This window comes from Cibotium barometz, chromosome 34, assembly GCF_041138505.1.
Source record: "Cibotium barometz isolate CiBa-2024 chromosome 34, ASM4113850v1, whole genome shotgun sequence".
Classification (NCBI taxonomy): Eukaryota; Viridiplantae; Streptophyta; class Polypodiopsida; order Cyatheales; family Cibotiaceae; genus Cibotium; species Cibotium barometz.
In genome coordinates, this window is record NC_141079.1 from 10,711,600 (window position 1) to 10,723,517 (window position 11,918).

Consider the following 11,918-nt stretch of genomic DNA (forward strand, 5'->3'; position numbering starts at 1 on the left):
TCAATGCGACGAAGCTCATGCAAAACTGCCCTGTGAGCTTGATACCTCCTTGTTCTGCCTTATGCCTGCAGTGACTCGGTAGGTCTTTCAAGCCTCTAAGCAGTTGCCTTGGTACGAGCCATCTAAACAAATAAACAAAGCGTGATGAGAAGCACATTTAAAAAAGTCAGTACCAAGTGATATAACACAAATAGGATTCTAGAGCACATTGTATCGCTTTGGTACTGACACCACGAAAAACATTATGACAATGGGGTCGGTACCAAGCGATATAAAGCAGGCATGATTTCGGAGGCCTTTGAATCGCTTGGTACTACTGACCCCATGGAAAACATTATGACAATGGGGTCGCCACCAAGCGATATAAAACAAATAGGACTCCAGACAGCTTCGAATCGCTTGGTACTGAACCTACGAAAAACATGATGACAATGGGATCGGTACCAAGTGATATAAAGCAGACAGGATTCTGGAGGCCTTTGAATCGCTTGGTACTGACTCCCCATGACCAACGTTAGCATAGTGGGGTCGGTACTAAGCGATATAAAACAAATAGGACTCCAGAGGGCTTTGAATCGCTTGGTACTGACCACAAAAAACATTATGACAATGGGGTCGGAACCAAGCGATATGAAACAAACAAGAGTCCAGAGGGCTTAGAATCGCTTGGTACTGACCCTATGACCAGCGTTATCACAATGGGGTTGGTACCAAGTGATATAAAGCAGACAGGATTCTTGAGGCCTTTGAATTGCTTGGTACTGACCCCATGGAAAACATTATGACAATGGGGTCGCCACACCAAGAGATATAAAACAAACAGGACTTTAGAGGGCTTCGAAACGCTTGGGTACTGACCCCATAAAAACATTATGAGAATGGGGTCAGTACTAAGCGATATAAAGTACACAGGATTTTAGAGGCCTTTGAATCCCTTGGTACTGACCCCACGAAAAACATTATCCCCTTATGGGGTCAGAACCAAGCGATATGCACAAACAAAATCCACAGGTCATCGGAACTAAGCGATATGCACAGACAAAAACCCACAGGTCGGAACCAGCAAAACATTAATAGAGGGTCTGAAAGAACTCTGAAATACCTGCAATGGATGTAGAGGCCGATGGCATTTGGCTCAGTTTGGGGGGCGTTGAGGAGGCTGATGTAGTCAGAGACTCGGAGGACGATGGATGTAGTAGCGATGGTGTTTGGCTCTTGCTATTTTGTGAGAGACTCAGAGGTGAAAAAAATAAACACATGCAAGAAAGGAGAGGAGTGAGCACATAGTCCATACCATATTGATGTGTCATTAATGAGTTCGACCTTTTAAATGTCCACACGAGTGGTATGAGTCGATAATGTCCCAAATCTCCCTTGGGAGCAGTGTTCGGGGGAAATATTTTTGAGAAACGTACCCAAATTCCCATTGGGATCTTCTCAAACCAGCAAATCAAGCAATTTGGGACATACATTTTTAGAACTTTACACTATTTCATAAATTTTATTTTCATGCTAAAATCCTTCTAGGTTTAAGTCTAATAGGAAATCCTCAAAGCTAATCGGCTCTGTGATAAGCTGACACCCATTTGCGTTGAGTAAGATACGTTGCCGTCCCTCTGCATCGCCAACGCCATCACCCCTTTGTCTTAGAAAACTGAAGCTTTCAATTTTTTACGCAGGTATGCCCCTCCCTCCCTCCCCCCCTCTCTCTCTCTCTCTTAAAAACACTAAAAAGGAACAAGATCAACACACACACACACACACACACACACACACACACACACACACACACACACACACATGCACGATGAGGTGGGGGGGCGAGCCGGTTTGAGCCACCCTCCACTAAAGCAAAAACCTTCATATTTTTTTTGTAAATATGAAGGCCAAGTAAGTTTATAGGCTTTCACGTTGAAGGTTAGGGCAGGCCATCAATTTTGAGGCCTGGAAGATAGACCTATTTCATTGGAAGATAGCCAATCTAATGAGAATGAACAGGGGGAGTTGTCACTACCTTCCTTGCCCAACTTTACTATGGCAACCCAAGCTGATTATGTATTATTAACAAACATTATGCAACATTTCAATATTCGTGAAGACTATTGCTTGGCTGCCTTAGCAAATTTTAGTGAAGCAGACATGGGCTGGATAGAGAAGGAATTGACAATTATCTACTAAAGGTGATTCTGCAGTCCAGGACTCCGAGTACCTGCCTGGTAAGGAGATATTAAAGAAGATGTTCGATGAAGCTAGGACATATGAAACCCAATTGCCTTCCGAGGAGGAGGCTTCAACAATTGCCAACCGTCTTGGTTTGGCAGACATGGGCAAATTTTTGGCACCTACTGTGCATGAAGATAGTAAGTCCACGATCCCTTTGTGGACAAGATCTATGCTTGAGGGTGATGAAAATCAATAGGTAATAAAGCTAAAGATTTTTCAAACTATAACAATTTGATTTACGTGGACTTTGTCGATTGTGTCAATTAAACATATAACATTGGTACCAAGTTTTTGTATATAATGACGATTTCTTGAAGAGAGCAGGAGGCTCAAGATCATCCGGTGCTTCCACTTCAAAGTCGACAGGTCATCGAAAGGATGTTTCTCTCGCTCAATATATAAGACATTTGAATCATCAAAAGGTACGTGCAATTTATGACGCTTAAAATTGACAACAGCAAGCAGTGACATGAGTCATGATGATTACAATTTTAATACGCAAATCATTATATTTCACAAGGAGTTCTCAAAAGACAATACAAAATTCCCTTTATTCGCACATTCAAAGTACTATCCAGGTTTTGTGGTGGACACGAAGAAGTGCCTTTAAATGCTGAGAAGGTGGTGCTTGTCGAGAAACTGTTTGTGTGAATCCTTCTTGTACATAATACCAAGCAGTAGTTTAAGACTCTTGTGTGTGCTGTGTGATTCCGTTGCTCTCTTCTTTATGTGTTTAGAAAACCCTAGCACATAAGCACAAGTGTTCTACACACAATGATCCCAAACCAAAAGGCTAAGGAAGGCACGCCATGCTCTTTGTCCAAAGATGAATTGTAGAGGTATCAACAAGGGAATCGACATTTTTTGCCATACAATTAGGCATGACAAGTAAGTTTGTCCCAAGATACTACAGCCAGCTCTCCTTACCTTCCATAGTTGTATTTCTTGCTCAACCAATCCTAGTGGGTTGTCCATCACTCGATTCCCTTGTAGAGGTATCAACAAGGGAATCGACATTTTTTTGCCTTACAATTAGGCATAATAAGCAAGTTTGTCCCAAGATACTATAGCCAGCTCTCCTTACCTTCCATAGTTGTATTTCTTGCTTAACCAATCCTAGTGGGTTGTCCATCACTAGATGGAGTCATTCCTACCGTCCTTGATAGGATGCTGGAAGATAAGGAGGAGGGGAGCTTCAGGGGAGCTAGAAACTAAGCAAGAGGGGGGTTCAATATATGAAGGAGAGTTTCTTATGTGTTGTGAGAGGCCTCTCGATTGTAAATTTCTTGTTTGAATGCAGAAGTAATGAGAATGAGAATGTCGCCAAGCTCGGCCAGTTACACAAGGGACTTTTAGTTAACACATTCCTATATAGCTTTAAAAAACATTTTGCTATATACATTCCTAGAAAAAATGAACATATCTAGTAAATGTCCAGATCTAGGAAAAGTAAAACACTTCCTAGTTCTTCATTGTAGGAAAGCACTTGCTATATAGCAAATAAACTAGTAATAAATCACTATATAGTAAACTATGTAGTAAAAAGTTGCTACATTAGGAGAAATGTGGGCTCATTTTTGGGCCTTTTAGTTTGAGAGAGAGAGTGGCGCTCAACCAATGAGGAAGAGGCTTCCGTAACGGAGAAACTCGGCATTTTAAAGCAAGAATTCAAGTAAATAGAGTAAAATTATGCTTAAAATGCATCTTAAAATAACATTTACTCAACTTAAAATAATAGTAAAATAATACTACCACTATCTTTTAGCTTACGTGCAAAGATTCGGTAGTATTATTTTACTATTATTTTAAGTTGAGTAAATGTTTCCCCCCCAAAACTATCTATGATCTTCTTCGTCTCCAACATAGTCGTTCTTTCTTTTTCTAAGTCTCCTCCAAATTAAGCTCTTATCTTCTTCTTCCGTGTGTCTTTTGCTACACAAAATGGCAACTTGTAGAAAGCCTCGTACTAGCATTTCAGCTATTTCTATATTCAATTGTTATAATACGGACGATGGGACATGCATACCATCTACAATTACAATCGGGAGCTGGGTACTTTTACAGAGAAGGAAGAGGAAGAGGAGAAATGCTAATGAATTTGTGGAGCCATTCAAGGGACAAGTTAAAGAGTTCAAGGTATGTGAATCTAGCAAGCGTGTGACAGAGGTACTAATACAACATCTTTTTCAGCATGTAGACTTGAGGGTGAAAAAATTTCCTCCTGGTCTTCCACGATATCGTCCCAACTGTGAGTAGTATCTCAGTCAAAGCTTCTTTTGTTTTAAAGTGTTTAATTGTTGTTATTATGCAGTTGTTTATCCATTCAATCCTGTCTCCTTATTGTTTTAAAAGTGTCTAATTGTTGTTTTAAAAATGTCTAATCTTTTAGTTTTATACAGATATTTATCCATCCCAATAAGATAGACTGGCAACCAGGGGAGAGTATAAGTGGGATTTTTGACGCTTTCCATGCATATGTAGGAGAACAAATTTACAAAGGAAGAACTCATAGAGATCTTACAGAGACCATGGCATATTTTTCTATGATATGCAGTACTTTGAACCAAACATGTCTTATGGATGGGGTCGTTTGATTCCCTTACCCCTCCCATTATTTGGAAGCAAAGATTGGCCATTACCAACTTCACAAACTAGTGAAAGTTCTAGGATCAGGTTGTATCACGACATACTGAAGTCTCTTAAGGCATCTGTTGTGCAACAAAGAATGTCAAGCTTACTATTTTTATGCTTATCGAAGTGTTTGTTGACTTTTTCTCTGATGAAGAAATAAGAAATACTTCAACAATGTTTATTTGCAAGTCAAGTAAGGCACTGGACTTTTTGGGCATTGACTGGTTCTTCAAATATCAAGTTTCCAAAGACAATGTTTTTTTATAAAAAAGGCTAGAGAGTAAGACAGATTGCGAGTGTTAAAGAGAGAGAGAGAGAGAAAGAGAGAGAGAGTGAGGGAGAGTGACGTAGAGATTGAATTAGTTACAAAGTTAGAGAGAGCGAGTTAGAGAAAGGTAACGAGAGAGTTTTACAGAGAGAGAGAGAGAGAGAGAGAGAGAGAGAGAGAGAGAGAGAGAGAGAGAGAGAGAGCTAAAGAGAGACTTTGAGAGAGTTAGATGAGAGAGAGACGGTTGGCCAATTCGAGAGAAATAGAGAGAGTAAGAGAGATTGAGAGAGTTAGAGAGAGAGTGAGCGTTATAGAGAGAGAGAGAGAGAGAGAGAGAGAGAGAGAGAGAGAGAGAGAGAGAGAGAGAGAGAGAGAGTTGGGAAGTTGGAGAGAAATAGAGACAATTAGAGAGAGTTATAAAAAGAGAGTTAGAGAGAGAGAGTGAGGTAGAGAGAGATACAAATAGTCAGAGAGAGAGAGTAAAGAGAGAAATATTGAGAGAGACATAGAGAGTTAGAGAGAGAAAGAGTTAATGAGTTAGCGGGAGAAGTAGAGAGAGTTAGAGAGAATAAGGGAGATTAAGAGAGTTAAAGAGAGAGAGAGAGAGTTGAAGAGAGTTAGAGAGAGAGAAAACTAGAGAAATAGAGTGAGAGAGTGGGAGGTACAAAGAGAGTTAGACAATAAGAGAGGGTTAGAAAGAAAAAGAGAGAGAGAGAGCTAGAGCAAGGTAAAGTGAGTGAGTTAGAGAGAGTTGGAACGTGAGTTCAACAAAGGTAAACAATGTGTTTGTGTGTGTGTGTGTGTGTGTGAGAGAGAGAGAGAGAGAGAGAGAGAGAGAGAGAGAGAGAGAGCCTTTCTCAAGTAGAGATCCTTAGGGCATCCAGAGAGTTGGCCAGTGAGAGAGAGAGAGAGAGAGAGAGAGAGAGAGAGAGAGCTGAGGGTACACCCTCTCTTGTTTGGTGCTGAGGTACACCCTCTCTTGTTTGGAGCTCCCATTGTTATTGGCCTATGCTTTTTATCCCTATGGGCATGCCAGATGCTTTCGGCCATGTCAGATTACAGTTTCATGGTTTGGGTTGCCTTGAGGAGTTGCGACAGTCCGACTGGACTCCCATCCGTGTTGTAGGCTCTTACAGGAAAAGACGGGAGGTGGACCCGTCTTTTCACATTGGTATGGCTGCCTGTTTGTTGGCGATTATGAATCTGGGAGGGATGGCCTCTTTCGCAGCTGACTTGGGACCCCGAGGAATGGGAGTGGCTTGCTGTGGAGACCGGCGCTAGGCATACTTCCTTTTTCGGGTATACTATTCGGATTGGGAGACACTGCTTGCTTCGACGACAGTTACATAGACCTACACGTTTGGGCACTTGGCTACATGCAGGTCTCTCTCATGCTTTCCTGACACAGTACTGGGCATCTATTTGGAGGCTGAGGATTGCTCGGCGGATCACTCTCTTTTTTTGGTTGACTGCTTATGCTGGTCTTGCCGTCGGCACTTGTTGGGGTGCCTTGATGGGCCATGATCCCATATGTATATGCTGTGATCATCAGGTTCAGGAGTCTCAGGCCCACTGCCTCTGGTCGTGTCCAGTGGCTTCCTCTGTTTGGCGAGCAGTGGCTCTACTACTCAGCAGAGCTGGTCAGCATGCAGGTTTCCTCAGTTGGGGATCTGTGTTATGGCTCCTTCCTTGGCCGGGACCACATGTGTTCTTTGAGGGTGAGGGCACCGATGCTGTGCTCATGCTTACGGCGACGGGGTATCGGCGGGGGTACCTTAGTATGATTCCACTAGAGATGCCTTGCACATGGAGCATTGGCATAGGGATGATGTTTTTATGGTGATTGCTACGATTGCGATGTGGAACATTTGGAGAGCTGGTTGTCTCCATGTCCTTAGTCACACGCGGCAATCGACACGTGATACTCTAGTCCTGATTTGGCTCGATCTTATTCGTGCACTGCGCTCCATGTATGATGATTCCTGTCGGCCTTCACAGACAGCTCAGGACGACAGACACCAGGCCTTCATTCGACGATGGGGGCGCACGGGTCTCTTCTTCAGGATTGTTGGAGGACATGCTAGATGGGAGTACACTCCCCCACAGTGGTTCATATTGCACACATCACATCATCCACCGTGATGTAGCACTGACCGCTATCACAGGCTACACGCCTCTCACTGCACAGTTTGTATGCCCCCTCAGTAGGCCACCACACTGGCACTTTGGGGAATTTTTCATACTCAGTAATATAGCTCTGTGTTTCCTCAAAAAGAGAGAGAGAGAGAGAGAGAGAGAGAGAGAGAGAGAGAGAGAGAGAGAGAGAGAGAGAGAGAGAGAGAGTTACAGAGACTCAGAGAGAGAAAAGAGAGAGAGAAAGAGTTAGAGACAAAGAGAGTTGAAAGAGAAACAATTAGCGAGTTAGAGAGAGAAATAGAGGGAGCTAGAGAGATTAAGAGAGTTGAAGAGAGAGAGAGTCGAAGAGAGTTAGAGAGAGAAAGAACTAGAGAAATAGAGTGAGAGAGATCGAGACAGTTGAAGAGTCAGAGAGAGAGGGTTAGAAAGAGAAAGAGAGGGAGTTAGAGCAAGGTAAAGTGAGTGAGTTAGAGAGAGAGCATGTCTGCTACTCTCTCTCTCTCTCTCTCTCTCTTATTTGAGAGTTAAATGTGTAGATTAGAGAGAGTGAGTGAGTGGGAGAGAGTGAGTGTTTGCTACTATTATATATATATATATATATACATATATATATATATACATATATACATATATATATATACATATATACATATATACATATACATATATATATATATATATATATTATTTGAGAGTTAGAGGGTTAGAGAGTGAGAGGGAGAAAGTTGAGAGGGTTAGAGAGCTAGAGAGAGAAAGAGAGAGAGAGTTAGATTAGAGGATTAGAGAGTGAAAGGGTTACAAAGTTAGAGAGAGAAAGAGAGAGAGAGACAAAGAGAGAAAAAAAGAGTTAGAGACAAAGAGAGAAAAAGAGAGTTAGAGAGAGTGAGTTAGAAAGAGGGAGAGTTAAAGAAAGGTAAATTGAGTGAGTCACAGAGAGAGAGTTAGAGAGAGAGTTGGCTTGTTCAAGAGAAATAAATAGAGTAAGACAGAGAGAGAGTGAGTGAGAGTGACATAGAGAGAGAGAGAGTTAGCAAGTTTGAGAGAAACATAGAGAGATTGAGAGAGAGAGAGAGAGAGAGAGAGAGAGAGAGAGAGAGAGAGAGAGAGAGAGAGAGAGAGAGTTGGCTAGTTCGAGAGAAATAGAGACAATTAGAGAGTTAGAGAGAGAAAGAGTTAAAGCGAGAGAAGGTTAGAGAGAGAGAGAGAGAGAGAGAGAGAGAGAGAGGGAGGGAGAGAGAGAGAGAGAGAGAGAGAGAGAGAGAGAGAGAGAGAGAGAGAGGTTATATTACTCTTCTATACTATACTACTTTACTACTATATGTGTTACTCTTCTATACTTTACTACTAATGTGTTTGTGTATGTGTGTGTCTTATTTGGGAGTTAGAGAGTTAGATCAAAGGGTGAGAGAGTGAAAAGGTTAGAGAGAGAAAGAGTTATATTACTCTTCTATACTATACTACTTTACTACTTCTAGATAGAGAGAGAGAGAGTTAGAGAGAGAGTGAGAATTATATTACTCTTTTATACTTTACTACTATATGTGTGTATCTTATTTGGGAGTTAGAGAGTTAGATCAAAGGGTGAGAGAGAGAGAGAGAAATGAAATGAAAAGAAATTTTATTATTGTCTTCAAAGGACCATAACGGGGACACATGTCGAACATACATTTTGTTTCCTTCACATTTTCTTCTTTTTCTTTGAGCTATATGCTCTAATTGACTGAAATGTTTTTTTGAAGGCATGTCTTCGAAACAGTTGGACATTGTCTACGAATCGGATGACGAGGCTAGGGAGTCTTGTGCACAAAAGCTGTTTATGTTCTTGTACAATGCACAAGCCCACGAGCGTTTGCATGAGTTGTCTTCAATGTTGACCAAGGAACTTTCTCTTGAGAACGTCATTAATTCTTGTAGGAAATTTCTCGGGTGACCGTGAGCAGAGGAGTATGAAGGCACTGTTTCTCCCAATATCGTTATGTCCGATGGTGAACGATATGTTCATCCACCTGATTTTGCAATAGACAAAGTCATGAAGAGGAGGCTTAGCAGTTGTCTTGAAAAGATTCCCAGTTGCTGCTGCAGCAACATAGTAGAGGAGAAATGCCTAATACACTCAAAGAAGTGTCACCTGCTCCAATTTAGTTATGGTTTTCTTTGTTTTCTGCATCTTCTTACTGAGGACTCAGAGCTCGAGACATTGACTTTGGCAAGCACTCAAGTGCCAATCGAGGATGATGGGGTTGAGGAACTTATCCCCTTTGACGCAGCACCTATTTCATTGGAAGACATTCAATCTAATGAGAATGAATAGGGGGAGTTGTCACTACCTTCCTTGCCTAGCTTTACTATGGCAGCCCAAGCTGATTATGTATTATTAATGGACATTATGTAACATTTCAATATTCGTGAAGACTATTGTTTGGCTGCCTTAGCAAATTTTAGTAAAGCAGACATGGGATGGATAGACGAAGGAGTTGACAATTATCTACTAGAGCTGATTCTTCCGAGTACCTGCCTAGCAAGGAGATATTAAAGATGTTCGGTGGAGCTAGGAAAGTTCACGATCCCTTTGTGGACAAGATCGATGCTTGAGGGTGATGAAAATCAACAGGTAATAGAGCTGAAGATTTTTCAAACTATAACAATTTGATTTACGTGGACTTTGTCGATTGTGTCAATTAAACATATAACATTGGTACCAGGTTTTTGTAGATGATTTCCTGAAGAGAGTAGGAGGCTCAAGAACATTCGGTACTTTCACTTCAAAGTCAACAGGTCAGCGAAAGGATGTTTCTCTCGCTCAATATATAAGACATTTGAATCATCAAAAGGTACGTGTAATTTACGACACTTTCTTAAAATTGACAACAGCAAGCAGTGACATGAGTCATGATGATTACAATTTCAATACGCAGATCATTATATTTCACAAGGAGTTATCAAAAGACAATGCAAAATTCCCTTTATTCGCACATTCAAAGTACTATATCCAGGTTTTGTGGTGGACACGAAGTGCCTTTAAATGCTCAGAAGGTGGTGCTTGTCAAGAAACGGTTTGCACTGCGGGTGTTTGGTCACGGGTATGGTTGCCAAGCACTAAGATGCCCCGACTACCTGTTATATACAACGCATGCTATTGTAGCGGGATTTACAGACCCAAACACATTGCATCCATTTGGAAAAACATATCTAATAAGGACAAGAAAAAGCCGGTCGGAACTGTTGCCTCCAATGGTGCAGATGCCAAAAATAGATCTCCCAGGCAACAGATGAAGAGGAAGAAGAGGAAAAGGAAGATGAAGAAGGAAGATCACTGAAGAAGATCAAGCCCACCTCATCTAGACCACCTTCTCCCAACCTTGACTCTTGAGCGATGCCACAACTCATGGCGCTCTCTTGCAGTTGACTGATTCCAAGCGCATTGTTGCTTTTATTTATTAATCAATTATATTGCACGTGTCAATGATAAGGACTTGAATGTGTCTTTTTGTTCAGCTTTGTGAATCAATTTCTTGTAAGTCCATTGATGTAACTCTAAAAGACTATTGGCTCAATTCTTGCCGCCATGTAATGTGACTTCTCCATGCCTTGAGTTAACCATATTGACAATGAACCGTATGTCTTTGCAAAATATGGTGTATGATTATATAGTATATGCTGCAATCAATGACAAAACAGAAAAAAATCAGATGTATGTATTAGTTGGTCTCACAGTATTGAGATTGCAGCAGTTTTTAAAGTTCTTACCATGTAATGAGTTACATGTTGATCACTCCATCCTGTAATGAATGCCTTCCTCCAAGTCTCTAATATGTTTTCAAATAATTTTATCTCACTATTACTCCAGCTCTTTTTGTCCATGAATGCAAAGATCTTGTCAAGTGAAATCCACACATTTGCCTTCCGATTTTGGATTGAAACTTCATTTCCAATGTCCTTGACTGCATTATGTAGATCTTTCCACATCGATTAAACATCTTTTGCTTATTTTTATCTCGACAGTCTTTGAGGCAGTATGACAAAAATCTTTTAGCTTTCACACCACCTATTGATGGTTTTCTTGCTACTTTGCGGCTCCCTTGTGATTGCTTGTCGTCCGCCTCAATTTTAACATGACCCCCATGCAAGCCAATGTCTGATAGCACTTTTTCTATTGCTTTGATTGCTTTTAAAGATTCTTTTTTAGGCTTTAACGTCCATGCAAAGCATATGTACAGATACACCAGCTTCTCTACAATTCTACATAGCGCATGTAATGTGCATATGTGCACTCTGGATAGAGGAATATCAAGCACTGCTTTGAAATCTTTAGCTTTTAAATGCCTATCAGGAGCTTTGTTCCATAGTACACGATCTAAAGTCTTGGCACTTGACATGTAATATAGACATGGACTCTTTGCATTTGCACCTTTTCTTATGTTATACATGCATTTTAGAGTCTTCAAATCACCTGCCATGTGCCATTCAGCTTTATAGTCACCGAACCCAGGCACATAAGGGCCCTTCCATTTCTTTGCTCACTAATCAGTGATGGAATTGTAGTTTGATGAAACACCCAATGCAAAATTTCAAAGTCTTTTTTATCCACCTGTGTCATTAGGAAGAAGCTTATGTTTAATACAAGTTTTGTGTTTAAACTATTTCAACATAATACACAGTC

At 41.0% G+C, this 11,918-nt stretch overlaps 1 pseudogene; it reads right to left on the bottom strand.

The window, feature by feature from the left end:
- Positions 1-10,800: 10,800 nt before the first annotated feature.
- On the bottom strand, positions 10,801-11,715 carry LOC147618693 (uncharacterized; annotated as a pseudogene).
- Between the last annotated feature and the right edge of the window lie 203 nt (positions 11,716-11,918).